This window comes from Neofelis nebulosa, chromosome 7 (assembly GCF_028018385.1).
Source record: "Neofelis nebulosa isolate mNeoNeb1 chromosome 7, mNeoNeb1.pri, whole genome shotgun sequence".
NCBI classification, from domain to species: Eukaryota; Metazoa; Chordata; class Mammalia; order Carnivora; family Felidae; genus Neofelis; species Neofelis nebulosa.
In genome coordinates, this window is record NC_080788.1 from 29,542,325 (window position 1) to 29,565,343 (window position 23,019).

The 23,019-nt window shown below is 37.1% G+C and overlaps 1 protein-coding gene and 1 long non-coding RNA gene across 6 annotated transcripts in view; one reads left to right on the forward strand and one right to left on the reverse strand.

Moving 5' to 3' along the window:
* Positions 1 to 23,019, reverse strand: part of NRG4 (neuregulin 4) — a 206,099-nt gene that overhangs the window by 125,524 nt on the left and 57,556 nt on the right. The gene's annotated exons all lie outside the window — the stretch shown is intronic.
* Positions 1,774 to 21,543, forward strand: LOC131516215 (uncharacterized). The gene is made up of 2 exons (XR_009263946.1): positions 1,774 to 1,846; positions 21,289 to 21,543. It is a non-coding gene; the product is annotated as an uncharacterized LOC131516215 (long non-coding RNA).

The following is a 23,019-nucleotide window of genomic DNA, read 5'->3' on the forward strand; positions in this document are numbered from 1 at the left end:
TTCCGATTCTGTGTCTCCCTCTCTCTCTGCCCCTCCCCCGTTCATGCTCTGTCTCTCTCTGTCCCAAAAATAAATTAAAAAAAAAAATGTTAAAAAAAAAAGCATAAAATAGATTGGTAATAACTCTACAAAAGCAATAATCATAAATATAAGGACATTAATCTCAGACTAAATTATTTTTTATTTATTTTTAATTTATATCCAAATTAGTTAGCATATAATGCAATAATGAGTAGAATCCAGTGACTTATCACCTACATATAACACTTGGTGCTCATCCCAGCAAGGGCCCTTCTCAATACCCCTTGTCCAGTTAGCCCATCCTCCCACCCCAAACCTATCCAGCAATCCTCAATTTGTTCTCTGTATTTGAGAGTCTCTTATACTTTGTCTCCCTCTCTGTTTTCATCTAATTTTTGCTTTCCTTCCCCTAGGTTTTTCTGTTGTGTTTCTTAATTTCACATATGAGTGAAGTCATATATTTGTTGTTCTCTGACGGACTTATTTCACTTAGCATAATACACTCTAGTTCCATCCACGTTGTTCCAAATGGTAAGATTTCATTCTTTTTGATCCCTACGTAATACTCCATTGTATATATATGTATATACCACATCTTCTTCATCCATTCATCAGTCGATGGACATTTGGGCTCTTTCCATACTTTGGCTATTGTCAATAGTGTTGCTATAAACATTGGGGTACATGTGTCCCTTAGAAACAGCACTCCTATATCCTTTGGATAAATACCCAGTAATGCAATTGCTGGGTCGTAAGGTAGTTCTATTTTTAATTTTTTGAGGAACTGCCATACAGTTTTCCAGAGTGGCTGCACCCCCACCAGTTTGCATTCCCACCAGCAGTGCAAAAGGGTTCCTCTTTCTCCACCTCCTCACCAAGATCTGTCATTGCCCGAGTTGTTAATTTTAGCCACTCTGACAGGTATGAGATAGTATCTCATTGTGGTTTTGTGTTTCCCTGACGATGAGTGATGGTGAGCATTTTTGTCATGCATCTATTAGCCATCTGGATTTCTTCTTTGGAAAAGTGTCTATTTGTGTCTTTTGCCAATTTCTTCACTGGATCATTTGTTTTTTGGGTGTTGAGTTTGATAAGTTCTTTATAGATTTTGGATGCTAACTCTTTATCTGATATGAAAAGACAAATGCTTTTAAATTGAGTAACATAAGATAATAAAACACAAAATAACGCTCAACATCCAGCTTTGTACTGTTTTCATAAGACATACCTAAAAATAACTGACAAAGTTAAAAAAATAAGAGAATGGAAAAAGAATGCAGTTAAACGCTAACCCAGCCTCACACACAGCAATAACAGTATCAGACAATAGATCTCAAGGCAAAAATCATAAAAGGAGATAAAGAGGAATGGTTCATACTGATAAAAGATACAATCCTCCAAGAAAAAATAATGCATTTAACAACACTGTTTGAAATAGGTGTATTAGATAAAAATGGATAGAAATACATAAGTCCTTAATCTCACTATAGGAATATTAATATAACTTACTCTCAAGTTAAAAGGTAAGGTAGAATCTAAAAAGGTAATAACACATTTAAAAAGCTTGATCCAGTAAATATCATAGATCTTTGTACCCAGAAAATATATGTATTTTTTCAAGCAAATATGAAAGATTAAAATAGATCACTTCAATCTTATGATTGAAATGCACTGGAACCAGTTTTTTTTCCCTTTTGTCACTATGTAGCCCTTGGACAATTTTGTAGAAGACAGATTAATTCAAGCTGCAACTATACATTTGGTCTTCAAATAGTTCAGTTAAACCAGAAAAATCCACATGAAAGATAAATTTGAGCAAGAAAAGGTACTGTGCATTAAAAAAAAGCTTTTAAAATTGTTTTTATTTTTTTATTAAGTTGCTTATTTTAATTCCAGTATATTAACATACACTATTAGTTTCAGGTGGACAATACATTGATTCAACAATTCTATACATTAGTGTTCATCATGATAAGTGTATTCTTTATTTTTTTATCATTTATTTTTGAGAGAGAGATAGAGACAGAGACAGAGACAGAGTGTAAGCAGGGAATGGGTCAGAGAGAGAGTCAGAGACACAGAATCTGAATCAGGCTCCAGCCTCTGAGCTGTCAGCACAGAGCCCAATGCGGGGCTTGAACCCACAAACTGTAAGATCATGAGTTGAAGTTGGATGCTTATCTGACTGAGCCCCCAGGTGCCCCAATAAGTGTTCTCTTTCTTTAATCCCCATCACCTATTTCAACTATCTCCCCATGCACCTCCCCTCTGGTAACCATCAGTTTGTTCTCTGTAGTTAAGGGTCTGGTTCTTGATTTGTCTCTTTTTTTCCCCCTAGGCTCTTTTGTTTTGTTTCTCAAATTTCAAATATGAGTGAAATCATATGGTATTTGTCTTTCTCTGACTTATTTTGCTTAGCATTATACTCTCTAGATCCATCCGTGTTGCAAATGGCCAATTTTCATTCTTTTTTATGGCCAAATAATATTCCATTATGTATATATGCCACCTCTTTTTTATTGATTCATGTATCAATGGACACTTGGGCTGCTTCCATATCTTGGCTATTATAAATAATGCTGCAATAAACATAGAGATGCATGTATCCCTTTGAATTAGTGTTTTTGTATTTTTAGGGTAAATATCAGTAGTACAATTGCTGTATCATAGGGTAGTTCTATTTTTAACTTTTTGAGGAACCTCTATACTGTTTTCCAGAGTGACTGCACCACTTTGCATTCCCACCAACAGTGCACAAGGTTCCTTTTTCTCCAAATCCTCACCAACACTTGTTTCTTGTGCTATTGATTTTAGCCATTTTGACAGGTGTGGGATGATATCTCATTGTAGCTTTACATTTTTACAGAATGATGGAGCCACTATTAACTTCACATGGGGAAAAAAAAACCTGATAATTTTATCAGGGTGAAATCTTATCATCCAATCACCCAAGGCTTTTACTCTAACTTCTATGATAGAAAATAAAATCAGTACTTTTTAGAAATATTAATATGAATAATCCAGATGAAAATATTCTATATAGTTGGTAGAGAATGGAGAGGACTTTTACCCCTATTTTTAAAAGTAGACACTAAAATAAAAACATTTTTACACAAAGCAATTTTCTGTGAAAGAGAACATATATAACCGGGTTTTCATTAAAGCTTTGAAATAATAAATAAGAAGAGGTTTTATTAAACACAGTGATAGATGAAATTTCATAGAACATTAATAGTAATAACACTTAAAAATTTTTAACATTTATTTATTTTGGAGAGATAGAACACGAGTGGGGGAGGGGCAGAGAGAGCGACACACACAGAATCCAAAGCAGGCGCCAGGTTCTAAGCTGTTCTGAGCACAGAGTCTGCCGCAGGGCTCAAACTCAAGAACCGCAAGATCATGACCTGCAACCAACTGAGCCACCCAGGTGCCCCAATAGTAATAACACTAATCTTGGTAACCCAAACTTATTTCAAATGAAAATATTAAACCTCTCTTTTCAAATATAGAAAAAGGGCATATTTTATAAGATTAGAAACTAAAATACCAAAAGCTTAGATAATTTCCACAAAGTACCACAATCAATGCCAGCAGGAAAAAAGGAAAGAAACGAATGAAGGGAGGAAGGGAGAGAGAGGAAGGGAGAGAGGAAGTTAGTGATGGTATTATTAGGACTAAAATTTAAAATACCGATGGATAGATTTTCCTCCCTCTAAAATAGCAAACATATCTAAAGCACCTTTGCTATACTTTCTATTCTCAATTTTGTATGAACCACAACTTGTCCCTGTTAGGAAGTAAAAAGTACTAAAGCTATATTTATAAGAATAAGATTTGGGGCCGAGAACTAGAAAACTTAGAAATATGTGTTTTGCTGTTAGAAGAGACCATTACTTTCATGTTATTCTATAGTTTCAAGCCTAAGCAACTGATTCCTAAAACTTAGAAAGTCCTCAGGATTGAGCAGCAAGTAGTGCAATTAAGAGAATGAGCTTTGGAGTAAGGCAGCCCTGTGATGAAAACTTGGATTTGTCACCAACTGTAATCTGGAGCAAGTTGTTTAATAGTTTTCTCACCTGTTGGGGCGCTTGGGTGGCGCAGTCGGTTAAGCGTCCGACTTCAGCCAGGTCACGATCTCGCGGTCCGTGAGTTCGAGCCCCGCGTCGGGCTCTGGGCTGATGGCTCGGAGCCTGGAGCCTGTTTCCGATTCTGTGTCTCCCTCTCTCTCTGCCCCTCCCCCGTTCATGCTCTGTCTCTCTCTGTCCCAAAAATTAAAAAAAAAAAAAAAAAGTTTTCTCACCTGTAAAATGGAGATATAAGTATTATCAACCCCTTATTTCTTTTAATCCTCAAAACAAACACCTAACTGTGTAAAGCCCTTAGAATAGTTCCTGATACATGAGTAATCAATAAATATTAGCTCTTAATACAACTAAATATTAGCTAATAACAACAAACATTAATATTTATTAGTTTTATGCAGGTTATACTACATCAAGAATAAGCATAGCTAGGTGATCAAATTCCAGAGATTTAAGACAGTTGGACTAGAGGAAGCTAAACTGACAAACTGTCACAGCACAAGGAAACCACCATTCAAAAAGACACGCCCACTCATTCAATGCCAATATGAAATGCCTCTCCTAGTTCCCTGAGCTAAAATTCTACAAAACTAAAAACAGAAAGTGAAGCTATAACCAAAGGCTTCAAAAAATATCCAACTCACCCAAACTGATCCAGGGGATGGTTATTTAACTTATATCTTAGGTATAGTTTGAAAAACTAAAGCAAAGGTATGAAGAATTTAATTAGACAAAATTAAGATAATTAACTTGTTTCTGGATTTTATATGTGATAACTTTTTTTGCCAATGATATTTTTCATCAATTCTGAGACCAAAATAAAATTGGACTTATATTCAACAACTTTACTCAAATAAATGGTCTAAATTTGTAAGAACTAATCCGTTATGGGATCTCCCTCCTAAACTGTATGGATTGTGGGACAAGAAGAAAGTGTAGCCAAATTATGGAAAGAGTCCAAATGTCCCTTGACTGATGAATGGATAAAGTGGTATATATACATATATACAATGGAATACTACTCAGTGATCAAAAAGAATGAAATCTTGCCATTTGCAACAATGTGGATGGAACCAGAGTGTATTATGCTAAACAAAATCAGTCAGAGAAACACAAACACCATATGATTTCACTCATATGTGGAATTTAAGAAACACAACAGATGAACATAGGGAAGGGAAAGAAAAATAAGGTAAAAACAGAGAGGGAGGCAAACCATAAGAGACTCTTAAATACAGAGAACAAACTGAGGGTTGCTGGAGGGGTGGTGGGTGGAAGGATGGGTTAAATGGGTGATAGGTATTAGGGAGGGCACTTGGGATGACCACTGGGTATTCTATGTAAACAATGAATCACTGGGTTCTACTCCTAAAACCAATACTATATTGTATGTCAACTAACTTGAATTTAAAGAAATAAATTAAAACCAAGAAAGAACAGCAGACCAAGCCAAAAAAAAAAGAAAAAAAAAACAAAGCAACTGAAAGCCTTCAATACCCTTCTATTAGTAATAGATCCAGTAGGCACAAAATCAGTAATGACATAACTGAATGCAACGGCACCATCAAATAGCTATATATCAAATATAATAATCAAACATCTACAGAATACTTCATCCAATAGCAGAATACATATTCTTCTGAAGGTCACATGGCATATTCACCAAGAGAGACCAAATTCTGGGCCATGAAATATACCCTAATACAATTAACAAGATAAAAACCATCAATATGTGGTCTCAGATCACAAAATTAAACTAGAAGATAATAACAGCTGGAAAATCCCCAAATAAATAGAGATTAAATAACACACTTTTAGGTAATATATGGGTCAAAGAGGAGAAATCTCAAGAGAAATTTTAAAATATTTTTAACTAAATGAAAGCAAAATCACAACTTATCAAAATTTGTGGGATGCAGTGAAAGCAGTGCTTAGAGGTAACATTTACAGCATTAAATACATATATTAAAAAAGAAGAAAGAACTGAAATTCATCATCTAAGCTTCCACCTTACAAAAGTAAAAAAAAAAAACAACACCACACACACACACACACACACACACACACACACACCCCAAATTAAATACAAAGTAAGAAGAAAAGAAATAATAAAAATTAAAGCAAAAATCTGTGAAATTGATGAGGAAAATAATAGAGAAAAATCAATGAAACCAAAAGCTGGTTCTTCATAAAAATCAATAAATTCATTAAGCCTCTAGCCAGGTTAAGAAAAAAAGAAAGAAGATACAAATTATGGGGCACCTGGGTGGCTCAGTCAGTTAAGCATCTGACTTCAGCTCAGGTCATGATATCACAGTTGGTGGGTTTGAGCCCTGCACTGGGCTCACTGCTGAGAGCTCAGAGTCTGGAGCCTGCTTCGGATTCTGTGTCTCCCTCTCTCTCTGCTCCTCCCCAGCTCATGCTCTGTTTCTCTCTCTCTCCCTCAAAAAAATAAACATTAAAAAATTAAAAAAAAAATACCAATTACTAAAATCAGAAATGAAAGAGGGGACAATACTATAGATACTATGGACATTAAAAAAATAATAAAGGGCTATTATTAACAACTCTATGCCCACAAATTTAATAGCCTAGATAAAATGGACCAATTCCTTGAAAGACACAATCTACCAAAGCCCACAAAAGAATAGTCCCCAAAAGACTTATCTGCATTAAAGAAACTGAATTAACAATAACCTTCCAAAACAGAAAGTTCCAAGCCCACATAGGTTCACTAGTGATTTCTGCCAAACAATTAAGAAAGAAATTATACCAATTCTATAAAATCTTGTCCAGAAGAAAGAAGCAGAGAGAATATTTTCTAACTCACTAAATGAGGCCAGCATTACCCTAACGCCAAAACCAGACAAAGACTTTATAAGAAAACGCCAGACCATTCTCTCTCATGAACACAAATTGAAAAATCCTCTACAAAATATTAGGAAATTGAGTCCAACAGTGTCTAAAAATATTAGACACCACAACCAAGTAGACTTTATTCCACTTACACAAATCTAGTTCAAATTCAAATATCAGTATAATCTAAAAGACAAAAATTAATGTAATCTGTCAATATCAACAGCCTTAAGAAAAATCACATGATTAAATCAATAATTGCAGGAATAAACATCTGATAATAGCCAATATCTATTTATGATAAAAAAAAAAATCTCAACAAACTAGAAGAGGGGAACTTCCTAAATTTGATAAAGAACATCTATCCAAAAATCTACAGCCAACATCATATTTAATGGTGAGAAGCTAGAAGCTTTCCCACTAAGATCAGAAACAAGGCAAGAATGTCTCGTCTCACCACCCCCTTTTCAGTATCATACTGTAAGTCTTAGCTAATGCAGACTTAGCTTAATGTTTTAAGAGAACAAAGGAAATAAATGGTACAGAGATTCAGAAGGAAGAAACAAAACTGTCTTTGTTCACAGTGACATGTTTGTCTATATAAAATACCCTAAAGAATCAACCAAAAAACTCTTGGAATGAATAAGTGAATATTAGCAAGGTTGTAGGATATAAAGTTAATATTCAAAACTCAACTGCTTTATAATATACCAGCAATGAACAACCAGAATTTAAAATTAAAAATGCTGGGGCACTTAGCTGGCTCAGTCAGTAGAGTGTGCAACTCTTGATCTCGGGGTCATGAGTTCAAACCCCATGTTGGGTGTAGAGATTACCTAAAAAAATTAAAATCAAAAATGCCATTTACATTAACACCCCAATATATAAAATGCTTAGGAACATATCTAACAAAATATGTACAAGATCTATATGAGGAAAATGTAATTCTGAAGAAAGAAACTAAAAGACTAATGGAGAGACAGTTCATGTTCACAGATAGGAAGAATCAATATTGTCAAGATATTAGTTCTTCCCAGCTTGATCTAGAGATTTAATGCAATATCAATTGAAATCTCAGCAAGTTATTCTATGGGTATTGATAAATTGGTTCTAAAATTTATATAGAGGCCAAAGACTCAGGAACAGCCAACACAATATTGAAGTAAAAGAATAAAGTTGGAGGGCTGGCACTACCTAACTTTAAGAGTTACTATAACGCTATAGCAATCAAGATAATATGGTATTGGTGAAAGAATGGACTAGATCAACGGAACAGAATAGAGAGCCCAGAAATACATCCACACAACTATAGTCAAATGACCTTTGACAAAAGAGCAAAGTGAATACAATGGAGAAAAGACGGTCTTTAACAGATAGTGCTGAATAACACATCCACCTTTAGAAAAACCAATCTAGCATAGACCCTACATCCTTCACAAAAATTAGCTCAAAATGGATTACAGACCTAAATGTAAACTACAAAACTTGTAGGAGATAACATAGAAGAAAATATAGATATCTTTGGTTTGATCATGACCATTTAGATACACCACTAATGGTACAATCCATGAAAAAAGGATAAGTTATATTTCACTGAAATTAAAAACTCAGCAGGGGGGTTGGGAACATCACCAAGATGGCAACACAGAAGTCTCCTGAATTTCCATCCTATCTCGGATGAACCAAATACACAGCTACACACAGATCAATTCTCTTAGTGAGAAATGCAGAAACTAGTTGAGTGATTACTGCACATTGGGCAACTGAGTAAATACCCACATGGAAACAGGTTGGAAAGGCTGAGATACATTCTCACTACAAACCCTACCCCTGGCATAGCACTTTCCAATAGGAAAGGATCTCCCAACTCTCAGCTTCTCCGTGAGAAGCAAAGGGTTTGTACCACACATACAATACCTCAGCCTCTAAGTCTGCCATGTAATGGACATGTCCCCAAATTACCAATCTCTGTGAGTCAACACAGCTTGCATTCACAAGTCCTACAAGACTACAGTAAAAAAAGAAGTGGTTTTAGCAGACACACAGTTTTATGTGACTATTCCCTCCTGGCTCAGTGAAAAGGAAGCAGGCAAAAACAACCAACTTCCAGTTTCTCCCTGGAGGGAGTTTGACTACACACCTTCCCAGCTGCTGCCTGAGGTCAAACTTCGAATTAGCCTGAATCTATGCGCCAAGTTAGGTCTTCCCAGGAGCCTGAATGAGCCAGGGAGCACTTCCCACACATTCTCCCTCTGGCTCACTCCAACAATAACACCAAGTCTCCAGCTTCACCCTGGAAGGAGTTTGTCCACATATAAAGTACCTCATCTTTTGCAGCTGCCACCAAAGGGACAGGCCCTCAAATCACCTAGCTGTCATAGCCAACAGTGCTCAGCATTCACAAGTCCCACATAACAATATTTTAAAAAGAGAATTTTTGGGGGTGCCTGAGTGGTTCAGTCGGTTAAGCTTAAGGCTTCAGCTCAGGTCATGATCTCACATCTTGTGAGTTTGAGCCCTGCATCAGGCTCTGTGCTGATAGCTCAGAGCCTGGAGCCTGCTTCAGATTCTGTCTCCATCTCTCTCTGCCCTTCCCCTGCTCATTCTTTCTCTTTCCCTTTCTCTTTCTCTCTCTCGCTCTCTCGCTCTCCCTCTCCTTCTCCCTCTCTCTCAAATATAAAAAAAAAAATTTAAAGAGCAGTTTTCAAATGGGCATATAAGCACCTCGGGCAATATTGTCTCCTGCCCCTTCCCACCCCAGAACTCAGCACAGAGGGAGGAGACAAAATGCCATCTCACGGTTTCTCCCTAGAAGGGATCTGACTGTATAATTTCCCACCTGCTGCCTGAGGGTCCAGCTTCTAATCAGCCTTCATGTGGAAGTTGACTGGGATCCCCCCAGGAACCTTATAGAGAGCTGGTGGTACCTCCCACCAATTGTCTTCTCTCAGCTCACTCCAACAGTAAAAACAAGTCTCCAGCTTCTCCCTAAAAGGACCTTGTCTACAAGGTGCCCTCAACTTTTATGGCTGCCACTTGAGGAAATGACTCTCAAATTACCTACCTCTAGAACTCAGCATTCACCATTCTGCAACCACACAAAACAAAGAGGTGGTTCTATCTGAGAACAAGTTAGAAGCATGCCCAGTGACTATTCTCATTGGATTACCACAGAATGAGTAAGCATAAACTGGTAGCTCCCAGTTTCTCCCTGGCAGGGGCTAGATTGCATATCTGATGTCCTGACTTCCCAAATGCTGCTAGAAGGCCACACTTCCAATAAACCTGCATGAGGAAACTAAACAGGCAATTAGTAGCCCTCTAAGAACCTAACAGGGATATGGGCATTTAACATACCTTTAGAACACTGACAGATCTGACACACTGACAAGTACTGGGGTCACTAAAACACACACACACACACACACACACACACACACACACACAGAGCAACTCAGGCAAACACAAAGGTTTGGGAGGCAACCAGGACTCAGGCTAAGCTGACTGATGAGGTTCATCTCCTACATGAGGCCAGTCTAACAATACTGGGAGAGGTGGCTATTTTACCTTATGCACAGAAACCAACACAGAACCATCAAGGAAAGTGAAGAAGCAGGAAAATATGTTCGCAACAAAAGAACAAGCTAAATCTGCAGATACTGACCTTAATGAAATGGAGAGCAGTGATTTGTCCCATAAAGAGTTCAAAATAACAATAACAGAGGTGCTCAGTGAGATCAGGAGAGAAATGCATGAACAAAGTGAGAATTTCACAAAGAATACAAAATAGTACCAAACAAATCATATGGATGAGCAATAACTGAACTGAAAAATTCAAAAGGGGGATTCAAAATCAGACTAAACCAAGCAGAACAAAGGATCAGTGACCTGGAAGACCAGACAGTGGACATCATCCAATCAGAGGAACAAAAAAAAAAAAAAAAAAAAAAAAGACAGTGATGATAGTTTAAGAGACTTCTGGGACACCAGCAAGAGGACAAGAGGACACCCATTCTCAGAAGGGGAAGAGAAAGAAAAAGGGACTGAAAGCTAATTCAAAAAAATAAAAATAAAAAAACAATAGCTGAAAATTTCCCTCACCTGAGAAAGACACAGACATCCAGACCCAAGAAACCCAAAAAATGTCATAGATGGATCCAAAGAGACCCACACTGAGATACATTATAATTAAATTGTTAAAATATGATGAAAGATTCTTAAAAGCAGCAAGAGAAAAGCAACCTTGTTACATACAACAAAACCCACATAAGACTTTGAGCAGATTTTTCAGGAGAAATCGTGAAGGCCAGAAGGGAATGGGATGATACAAAGTACTGAAAGAAAAAAAAATGGCAACCAAGAATACATCACCAAACAAAGTTGATCTGCAGCACTGAAGGAAAGATAAAAAAAGAGTTTCCTATAAACAAAAGGTAAAGGTGTTCATCAACAGACCACTCATATAAAAAATGTTAAAAGGAATCTTTTAAATTGAAATGAAAGGACACTAATAAGTAACATGAGAACATATGAAAGTATAAAATTCAGTGATAAAAGAAATTTCTTAGTTAATTCAGAATAGTCTAACATTGTAATGATGGTGGGTAAATCACTTATAACTTTAGTATAAAGGTTAAAGACAAAGGTAATAAAAATAACTATAACTACTATAATTTCTTAATGGCTACACAACTAAAAAAGATATAAATTGTGACATCAGAAACAAAGTGGAAGGGTATAAAAACGTTGTGCTTTTGTTTGTGTTCAAAGTTAAATTGTTATCAGCTTAAAATATACTATCATTACTATGTTTTATGTAAGCTTCCTGTTAACCATAAACAAAAACCTATAGTTGATTTACAAATGAGAACGAGAAAGGAATCTAATCATAACACTACAGAAAATCATCAAATCACAAAGAAAGCAAAAGCGGAAGAGAGGAACAAAGGAATTACAAACCAACCAGAAAACAATTAACAAAATGTTACTAGGAAATCTATACCTGTCAATAACTGGTTTAAAATTAAATGAATTAACTTCTCCAATCAAAATACAGACTGGCTGAATTCAATGAAAAAACTCTAACCAATTTTATGCTGTCTAGAAAACAGTTACTTAGCCTTAAGAACACATATATACTGAAAGTGAAGTAATGGAAAAAGATATCCCATGCAAATGGAAACCAAAAGAAAACAGGGTAGCTATATTTAGCACACAAAAAAGATTTTAAGTCAAAAAAAGTGTAACAAGACACAAACACGGTAATTATATGATGTTAAAGGGTAAATTCATCAAGAGGATGTAACAATTTTAAGTATTTATCCTCCCAATATCATAGCACCTAAATATTATAAAGCAATTAAAAGATCTGAAGGGAGAAATAACCAGCAATACAATGATTAACAGGGAACTTCAATACCCAGCCTTTATCAATGGATAGATCATTCAAACAGAAAATCAATAAGGGAACACTGGACTTAAGCTACACAATTAGATCAGATGGACTAAACGAACAGATATAGTATTCCAACCAACAGCAGCAAGATACGCATTTTTCTCAAGTGCACATGGAATTCTCCAGGATATATAATAAGTTAGGCCACCAAAATAAAAATCTTAATTCATATGAGAAGATTAAAATTATATCAACTATCTTTTATGACCACAATAGTATGCAAATAGAAATTCAGTACAAGAGCTGGTACAAAGTCACATATGTGTGAAGATTAAACAACATGTTCCTGAATAACTAACAGGTTATAAGTCAAAAAGAAATAAAAAATACATATCTTGAAACAAATGAAAATGGAAACACAACATACAAAACCTTATCAGATGCAAAAAAAGCACTTTTAAGAGGAACGTTTGCAGCAGTAAACACATACATTTAAAAAGAAAGAAAGCTCTCCAATAAATAACCTAACCTTACATCTCAAGTAACTAGAAAAGAACAAAGTCCAAAGTTAGTAGAAGAAAGGAAATAGCAAACATCAGAGTGAAAATAAATGAAATAGAGACTAGAATGACAGACAACAATGATGAAACAAAGACCTGTTTTTTTTGAAAAGACAAACAGAATAAAGAAACCATTTGGGGCGCCTGGGTGGCTCAGGCGGTTGAGCGTCCGACTTCAGCTCAGGTCACGATCTCACGGTCCGTGAGTTCGAGCCCCGCGTCGGGCTCTGGGGTGATGGCCCAGAGCCTGGAGCCTGCTTCAGGTTCTGTGTCTCCCTCTCTCTCTGCCCCTCCCCCGTTCATGCTCTGTCTCTCTCTGTCTCAAAAATAAATAAACGTTAAAAAAAAAAAAATTAAAAAAAAAAAAAAAAAAGAAACCATTTAATGAACTAATAAAAAGGAAGACACAAAATCAGAAACAAAAGAGACATTACAACTGAGAACACAGGTATACTAATGATCATAAGAGATTACGATGAATAATCATATATCGACAAATTAGATAATCTGGAATAGATAAATTGCTAGAAAAATAAAACCTACCAAGACTGAATCATGAAAAAGTAGTCACCTTGAACAGACTGATTTCTAGTAAGGAGATTCAATCAGTAAACACCTCCTCCAAAACAAAAGTACAGGACCAAATGGCTTCCCTGTCATATTCTATCTAACTTTTGAGGCATATATTTAAAGAATTAATACCAATATTTCTCAAATTGTTCCCCAAAAAATGAACAGGATGGAATACTTTTACAAACTCATTTCACAAGGCAAGGATTATCCTGATACCAAAGTCAGAGAAGGACACTACCAAAAAAAAAAAAAAAAAAGGACAGGCCAATATCTCTAATGAAGATAGATGCAAAAATCCTCAACAAAAAACTAGCAAATTAAATTCAGAACCACAACAGAAGAATCATACAGCCTACTCAAGTGGACTTTATTCCTGGGATGCAAGGATGGTTCAACACATGCAAATCAATAAATACGATTCACCACATTAACAAAATGACAAAAATCCTACAATCAGCTCAATAGATGCAGAAAAAGCGTTTGATAAAATTCAACATCCTTTCATAAGAAAAACTCTCAACAAATTAGGTACAGAGTAAATGTACCTCAACATAATAAAGGCCTTATATGACAAGCCCATAGTTAACATCGTACTGAATGGTAAAAAGATAAAAGTATTTTGTCTAAGATCAGGAACAAGACAAGGATGGTCACTCTCACCACCTACTGTTTAACTCCAGCATAGTTAACTGTGTCATATAACTTTCAGGTGGACAAAATAATGATTCAATAATTCTAGACATCACCCAGTACACATCACAATTGCCCTCCTTAATCCCCATCTCCTAATTCACCCATGCGCCAACACACCTCCTCTCTGGTAACCATCAGTTCTGATACTTCAGAAACTGTTTCTTGGTTGGTCTCTTTTTTTTCCCCATTGCTCTTTTGGTTTATTTCTTAAATGCCACATATGAGTGAAATCATGTGGTATTTGTCTTTCTCTGACTTATTTCACTTAGCATAATACTCTCTAGTTCCATTCATGTTGTTGTAAATGGCAAGTCTTCATTTTTTACATGGCTGAATAATTTTCCATTGTGTATATAAAACACCTCTTCTTGAACCATTCACAACTGATGGATACTCGGGGGAATTCCATATTTTGACGGTTGTAAATAATGCTGCAATAAACAAAGGATGCATTTATCCCTTTGAAGTAGTATTTCTGCATTTTGGGGATATCCACTAGTGCAATTGTTGGATCCTAAAGTAGCTCTACTTTAAACTTTTTGAGGAACCTCCATACTGTCTTCCAGAGTGGCGGCACCAGTTTGCATTCCCACCAACAGCGCAAGAGGGTTCCCTTTTCTCCACATCCTCGCCAACACCTGTCATTTCTTGTGCTTTTGATTTTAGCCGTTCTAAAATTTTTTTTTCCAACGTTTTTTATTTATTTTTGGGACAGAGAGAGACAGAGCATGAACGGGGGAGGGGCAGAGAGAGAGGGAGACACAGAATCGGAAACAGGCTCCAGGCTCCGAGCCATCGGCCCAGAGCCTGATGCGGGGCTCGAACTCACGGACCGCGAGATCGTGACCTGGCTGAAGTCGGACGCTTAACCAACTGCGCCACCCAGGCGCCCCGATTTTAGCCGTTCTGACAGGTATGGGGTGATATGTCATTATAGTGTTGATTTGCATTTCCCTGATGATGAGTGATGTTGAGCATCTTTTCATGTCTCTAGGCCATTTTTGTGTCTTCTCTGGAGAAATGTCTATTCATGTCTTCTCCCCATTTTCTTTGAATTATTTGTTTTTGGGGTGTTTACTTGTATCAGTTCTTTATATATTTTGGATATTAACACTTTATCAGATGTCATTTGCAAATATCTTCTCCCATTCTGTCGGTTGCCTTTTAGTTTTGTTGGTTGTTTCCTTTGCTGTGTAGAACCTTTTTGTTTTGATAGAATCCCAATAATTTTTTATTTCTCTTCCCTCAGGAGACTTATCAAGAAAAATGTTGCTACAGCCCATGTCAGAGACATTACTGCCTGTGCTCTCTTCTAGGATTTTTATGGTTTCAGGTCTCACATTCAGGTCCTTAATCTATTTTGTTTATTTTTGTGCATGGTGTAAGAAAGTGGTCCAGTTTCATTTTTTTGCATGTTGCTGTCCAGTTTTCCCAACACCAATTGTTGAAGAGACCGTCTTTTCCCCACTGGATATCCTTTCCTACTTTGTTGAAAAGTAATTGGCCATATAATTGTTGGATCATTTCTGGGTTTTCTTTTCTGTTCTATGTGTCTCTTTTTGTGCCAGTACCATACTATTTTGATCACTATAGCTTTGTAATATATAGTATAGTCTGGAATTGTGATACACTCCAGCTCTGCTATTCTTTTTCAAGGTTGCTTTGGCTATTCAGGGTCTTTTCTGGTTCCATATTAATTTTAGGATTCTTTGCTTTAGTTCTGTAAAAACTATTGTTTGTGTTTTGATAGGGATTACATTAAATGTATAGATTGCTTTGGCTACATAGACATTTTAACAATATTTTTCTTCCAATCCAAGAGCATGAAATGTCTTTCCATTTCTTCATGTCATCTTCATTTTCTTTCATCAATGTTTTATGCTTTTCAGAGTACAGATATTTCACCTCTTTGGGTAGGATTATTCCTAGGTATCTCATTATTTTGGGTGCACTTGTAAATAGGATTATTTCCTTAATTTCTCTTTCTGCTGCTTCATTATTATATCTGGAAATGCAACAGATTTCTACACATTGATTTTGTATCCTGCACCATTACTGAATTCATTTATCAGTTCTAGCAGTTTTTTGGTGGTGTCTTTTGGATTTTCTATATAGTGCATCATGTCATCTGCAAATATATAGTGAAAGTTTTACTTCTTCCTTACCAAGTCAGATGCCTTCTATTTCTTTTTGTTGTCAGATGCTGTAGCTAGGACTTCCAGTAGTGTCTTGGATAAAAGTGATGAGACAGACTGAACATCCTTGTCTTGTTCCTGAAAAAGCTCTGTTTCTCCCAGTGAGTATGATGATTGTTGTGGGTTTTCCAAATGTGGTCTTGATTATTGTGAGGTATACTCTCTGTAAACCTACTTTGTTGAAGACATTTATCATGAATTAATGTACTTGCCAAATATTTTTCTGTATCAGAATTATCATATGGTTTTATCTTTCCCCTTTTGATATGATATATCATGTTGATTGATTTACAAATACTGAACCACCTTTGCATCCTGGGAATAACTCCACTTGATTGTGATAACTAAATTTTTTAATATATTATTGGATACAGTTTGCTAGTATTTTGTCAAGGATTTTCACAACGATATTCACCAGATTTATTGGCCTGTAGTTCTCTGTTTTGTGGTGCCTTTATCTAGTTTTGGTATTAGGTCACTCTCACCACTTTTATTCACAGTACTGGAAGCCCTACCCAGGGCAATTAGGCAAGAAAAAGATTTAATAAGTATACAAGTCAGAAAGAAAGAAATACAGCTCTGTTTCTAGAGGACATACTATATATAAAAAGCCAACACACTCCAACAAGAAAAACTATTAGAAGATATCAATGAATTCACTAAAGTTGCAGGATACAAAATCAATATATAAAAATCTAGGTGTGCTAGAGAGGTGGAAGATAGTGGTAGAGGAGAGCTCTAAGCTTGTCTTGTCCCACAAAAACAACTAGATAACTATCAAATCAGCCTAAATACCCCAGAAATCAACCTGAAGAGTAACAGAACAAACTTCACAACTAAAGGAAGAGAAGAGGCCACATTGAAGAAGGTAGGAAGTACAGCGATGTGGTTCAGGGGAAAAAGGGATCATGGATGCTGCAGAGGGAAGGGAGCCAAGGCCACTGAGAAGTATGAGACAAACACACAGGGGAATGCACAAGGATAACATTTCCCCAAAAGCACTGGCCTGAAAAACAAGAGGGGCTGAATTTCGTGAGTTCTTACAACCGGTGGGGCTTAAAGCCTGGAGTTTTAAAGATCAGTCATCTTTGCTGGGATAGACCCCAGAGGGCACTGTGCTACTCCTGGAGCTAAGGCAGGCAAAAAAAATCCAGGGGCAGATAGTGCGGAAACTGTGATCTGAAGAATGCCTAAGGACGGCGGAGGCGAGGTGTGTGTGTGTGTGTGGGGGGGGGGGGGGGGGGGACATTGTTTGCTTTTCTGGGAGCACATCCCTGAGAAGCAGCATTCATGGAGATGCCTCTCCAGGAACAAAGGAGCTGGCTGGCACCACGTCCCTATACCGTCGATCACATAAATACAGAGCTACCTGCAGGAAGCAGTGCAGCACCCACACTGGCTGCCAAACTTTCTTACACCAAGCCTCATACCACAGTGTGCTGGTGGGATGACTCTTCACAGTCAAGCTTGCCTTAGTCCCAGTGCAGAAGGCCCTTCCCCAATAACACCAGCATAAACCCCTGCCCACATCACATCTCCCGACCAAAGAGTTCTGCAGGACCTCAGTTCTGGTGTAACTGGTATCAAGTGCCATTTCACAACCAGGCAAGAGCACATCTAGTTAAAACTTGTCACACTCAGGGGCGCCTGGGTGGCTCAGTCAGTTGGGCGACCGACTTCAGCTCAGGTCATTATCTCACAGTCCGTGATTTCGAGCCCCGCATCGGGCTCTGTGCTGACAGCTCGGAGCCTGGAGCCTGTTCCAGATTCTGTGTCTCCCTCTCTCTCTGACCCTCCCCCGTTCATGCTTTGTCTCTCTATGTCTCAAAAATAAATAAACGTCAAATAAAAAAAATTAAAAACAAAAACTTGTCACACTCAGACCAGGAACAAAACACTGCCCACAATAGGCAAAGATAGCATTTGTAGATCTGAAGCATCTGAAGGACGGAGTAGCTAAAACACAATAGCAGAGCACACGCAGCACACACCAGAGACACGCCCTTGAAATGCCAGGCCCTGGGCACTACATGACCTCTTCTTCATAAGACCATTACTTTTGGAGTAGGAGACATAACTGGATTTTCAAAATTAGAGAAGAAGGCAGAGACCTATACAAAATGCCAAGAAAGAGGAATTCATCCCAAATGAAAGAACTAGATAAGGCTAGGGCCAGACATCTCAGTGAAGAGATGTAAGTAACATGTCTGATGGAGAATTTAAAGCAACAATCATAAAGATACTCACTGAGCCTGAGAAAAGAAATGAAGACATCAGTGGGACCTTTACAACAGAGATGAAAGAGTTAGGAAACAATCAGAGATGAAGAATGCAAGAAATGAGATTGTAAATAGCTTGATGCAATGAACAACAGGCTGGAAGAATAAGAGAAACAAATTAGTGAACTAGAAGACAAAATAATGGAAAATAATAAAGCTGAACAAAACAGAGACAGAATTGTGCAACATGAGAATAGACTTAGGGAACTCAGTGACCCCATGAAATGTAATAACATATGTATTATAGGAGTCCCAAGAAGAAGAAAGAGAAAAGGGGACAGAAAATTAATTTTTGACTACTGAAAGATTTTATTCTTACTACTCAAAATGAAGAATACTGTTTTAGTATTCAATGTCTTAGACACAGCACATTCAGAGATGTCAAAATAATGCAAATAACTGATCCATATTCATCCTTCTTAGGAGCATCCTTGTTCATTATGGCTCAGAGGTGCTACGCTCCCAGGTTCAACCCTATTTCTATACATTCTCTTCCGTGGAGATCTCATCCATTCCCATGGCTTCAATTATTACTGTATTGAAAAGATTCTCATTTGTTATTTACAGCCCTAATCATTCTGATAAAGCTCCACTTTTGAACACTTAAATATAAGTACCCTACTGCTACCTTAAAGTCAAAACACATCATTAAACCAACAAATGCTTACTGAGTCCTTACTTTATACCAGGCAAGGAAAGATACACAAAAGAACTAAAACAATTTTGGGGGGTGCCTGAGTGGCTCAGTCGGTTGAGCTTCCGACTTCGGCTCATGTCATGATCTCATGGCTGATGAGTTCGAGCCCCATGTCTGGCTCTGTGCTGACAGCTCAGAGCCTGGAGCCTGCTTTGGATTCTGTGTCTCCCTCTCTCTCTGCCCCTCCCTTGTTCATGCTCTGTCTCAAAAATAAATAAACATTTAAAAAAATATTAAAAAAAAGAATTAAAACCATTTTCTACTCTTAATTTTCTACTGAGTATATACAGTCTAGTTGATGAAAAACACAAAAACTTCAACATTAAATGTATAGTCCTACAAAGCAGCTTATATATACCATATATACATGAATTACACAGCTAATTGCTATAGTACATTGTTATAATATTGAGAGTTCCCAATTACCCATCAGTTTACATTAATAAAAACAAAATCTCGAAAAATCCTTGCAACCTTGGAGAAAGCAAAGATTTATTAGAATATAAAAATATTGGGGTGCCTGGGTGGCTCAGTCGGTTGAGCATCCGACTTCAGCTCAGGTCATGATCTTGCAGTCCATGAGTTCGAGCCCCGCATCAGGCTCTGGGCTGACAGCTCAGAGCCTAGAGCCTGCTTCTGATCCTGTGTCGCCCTCTGTCTCTGCCCCTCCCCTGCTCATGCTCTGTCTCTCTCACTCTCAAAAATGAATAAATGTTAAAAAAAAGAATATAAAAAATATGAACCATAAAAAAATTGATAAATTGACTTGATCAAAATAAAAATGTTTGCTTAACACGATTAAGAAAATGGAAAGGGAAGCCATAGAATGGGAGACATATTTCTTACACAAGTATCTGACAAAAGATTTGTATTATAATATATAATTTTATATATTATCATAAATATTAGTTAATAATTCTGCTAGTATATAGTATATATTTACATATTAAAATATGTATATATGTGAAGTATTGCAACTATTTCACATATATATATGAACTATTTTTAAAAATGGGCAAAGGGGGGGCGCCTGGGTGGCGCAGTCGGTTAAGCGTCCGACTTCAGCCAGGTCACGATCTCGCGGTCCGTGAGTTCGAGCCCCGCATCAGGCTCTGGGCTGATGGCTCGGAGCCTGGAGCCTGTTTCCGATTCTGTGTCTTCCTCTCTCTCTGCCCCTCCCCCGTTCATGCTCTGTCTCTCTCTGTCCCAAAAATAAATAAAAAATGTTGAAAAAAAAAAAAATTAAAAAAAAAAAAAAATGGGCAAAGGGGTGCCTGGGTGGCTCAGTCGGTTGAGCGTCCGACTTCAGCTCAGGTCATGATCTCACGGTTCGTGGGTTCGAGCCCCGCGTCGGGCCCTGTGCTGACAGCTCAGAGCCTGGAGCCTGCTTTGGTTTCTGTGTCTCCCTCTCTCTCTGCCCCTCCCCTGCTCACGCTGTCTCTCTCTGTCTCTCAAAAATAAATAGATGTAAAAAAAAATTTTTTTTAAATGGGCAAAAATGTGAAGCCACTTTACCAAAGAAGACATATGAATAGTTAACAATCACATGAAAAAGATGCTCAGTATTATTAATCATCAAAGGCAACTCAAAACCATAGTAAAAATCTACATACCTGTTAGAATGTCTAAAATGAAAAAGGCCTGTCATCACTAGTGGAAGTATAAAGGGGTACAAAGACTTTGAGAAATAGTGTGATAGTTTCTTATAAATTTAAACAAATACCTACTATGGTAGAAAGCCTTTAAGGTGAACATCAGTGAATTCCATTTCTGATATTTATGCTATTTGTCTAATCTTCTCCTCTTGAATGTGGGCTAGACTTACTGGTTTACCTCTACAGAAGAAATATGACAGAAGTGATGAGATGTCGCATTCAAAACTAGATTATAAAGACTGTAGCTTATGTCTTATATGCTCTCTTTTTCCCTTTTAGATTGCTTTGCTCTGGGGGAATAGAGCTGCCACATAATGAGGCAGCTCCGTAGAAAAGCTCATATAACAAGGAGCTAAGGACTGACAGCAGCCATATGTATTACCTTAGAAGTGGATTCTCTCTGTCAACACTTGCAATGAGCAAAGCCACAAATCACCTTGACACCTTGACTGTCCTGAGCCAGAACTATCTCACTAAGTCATTGCTGTATTCCCCACCTTAAGAAACTGTGAGATAATAAATTTTTATTTTCAACTTCTGAGTATTTGTTATACAGCAATAAATAACTAATAAACCTAACATATAATCTAGAAATTCCACTCTTGTGTATTTCTCCAGGAGAAGTAAAAACCATTTCTGCACAAACATGTACGTGGGTATTCATTGTTCCCAACAGCCCCAAAATGGAAAAATGTAAATGTCCATCAACAGGTGAAGGGATAAACTAGTATACATCAGAGTTACTCAGAAGGTCTGTTAAAGAACAGCCTGCTAGGCTCTACCCTCAGAGTTTCTAACTCAATAGGTCTGGTATACGGTCTGAGAATTTGCATTTGTAACAATTTGCCAGGTGATGCTAGTGATGCTGGTCTTTGACCACACATTGAGAACCACCAGATTAGTCTACAGTTTGAATGTCTATGGTATTCTGTGCTGTATAACATCTTTTAGTACTGAGTAGATCCAAAGGACACTACCAGGTTTATGAAGGGAATGAAATTCTTATAGGAAAAATGAAGAATGAATCATGTAGAGAAAAGATAAAAAGTAGAAACTCAAAAACTTTCTTTATTTACTACACTGGATTTTTCTTTAGTCTTTATAGTCTTTATATGAATATGCTTTATTTCCTTAACTAGACTATAGGTTTACTGAAACAGGAATTGCGTCTTAATCATCTTTATTCCTCTGCCTAATCTAGCCTGTTGCTTTATTAATGGTAGACGTTTAACAAATATTTTTTAGGAATTGATTGTTGGTGGCTGACTGCTAGGGTCACTTATAATTACTTACGTTTTACTAAAAATATTAGAACTTTGAATAATTATTAAGGCATTCTCTTGAAAGAGCATATCAGTCTTTCCATATTTTATTTTAATGTATATGAGTAAGGCAAATTATCACCACCTCAACCATCACCTTCTTAAATATAAGCTATATAGAAATATGTGTTTCAGGGGCACTTGGGTGGCTTAGTCAGTTAAGCATTCAACTCTTGGTTTAAGCTCAGGTAATGATCTCACGGTTCATGAATTCAAGCCCTGCATAGGGCTCTGCACTAACAGTGCAGAGCCTGCTTGGGATTCTCTCTTTCCCCTTTCTCTATGCCCCTATGTTGCTCATGCTTTCTCTCTCAAAATAAATAAACTTTAAAAAGTAAAAATAAATAAAATAAATTAAAAAAATATTTGTTTCATGAACTCTAAAAAATAATTTTGTATGGAATGACATGGAATTCCCCAAATGAACATACCAGTCAGTGACATGCCTTTAAATCACATTTTTACAGGTTCTATGAGTTCCTCTGGTTCACCTTCTAAACATGAGAAAGAATGTTAGCTGCTACTAATCTTATCTCAAACAAATTCATCAACCAGAAAACTTGCTGAAATTTTTCAATACCTATGATGGTTATGCCTTTGCAATATCCCAAACAGATTACAGTAGAAGAGCTAAGATGGTGCATTAAGTAGTAGGACCATAGGCTTGCTACCTCCCCCAAACACAGCT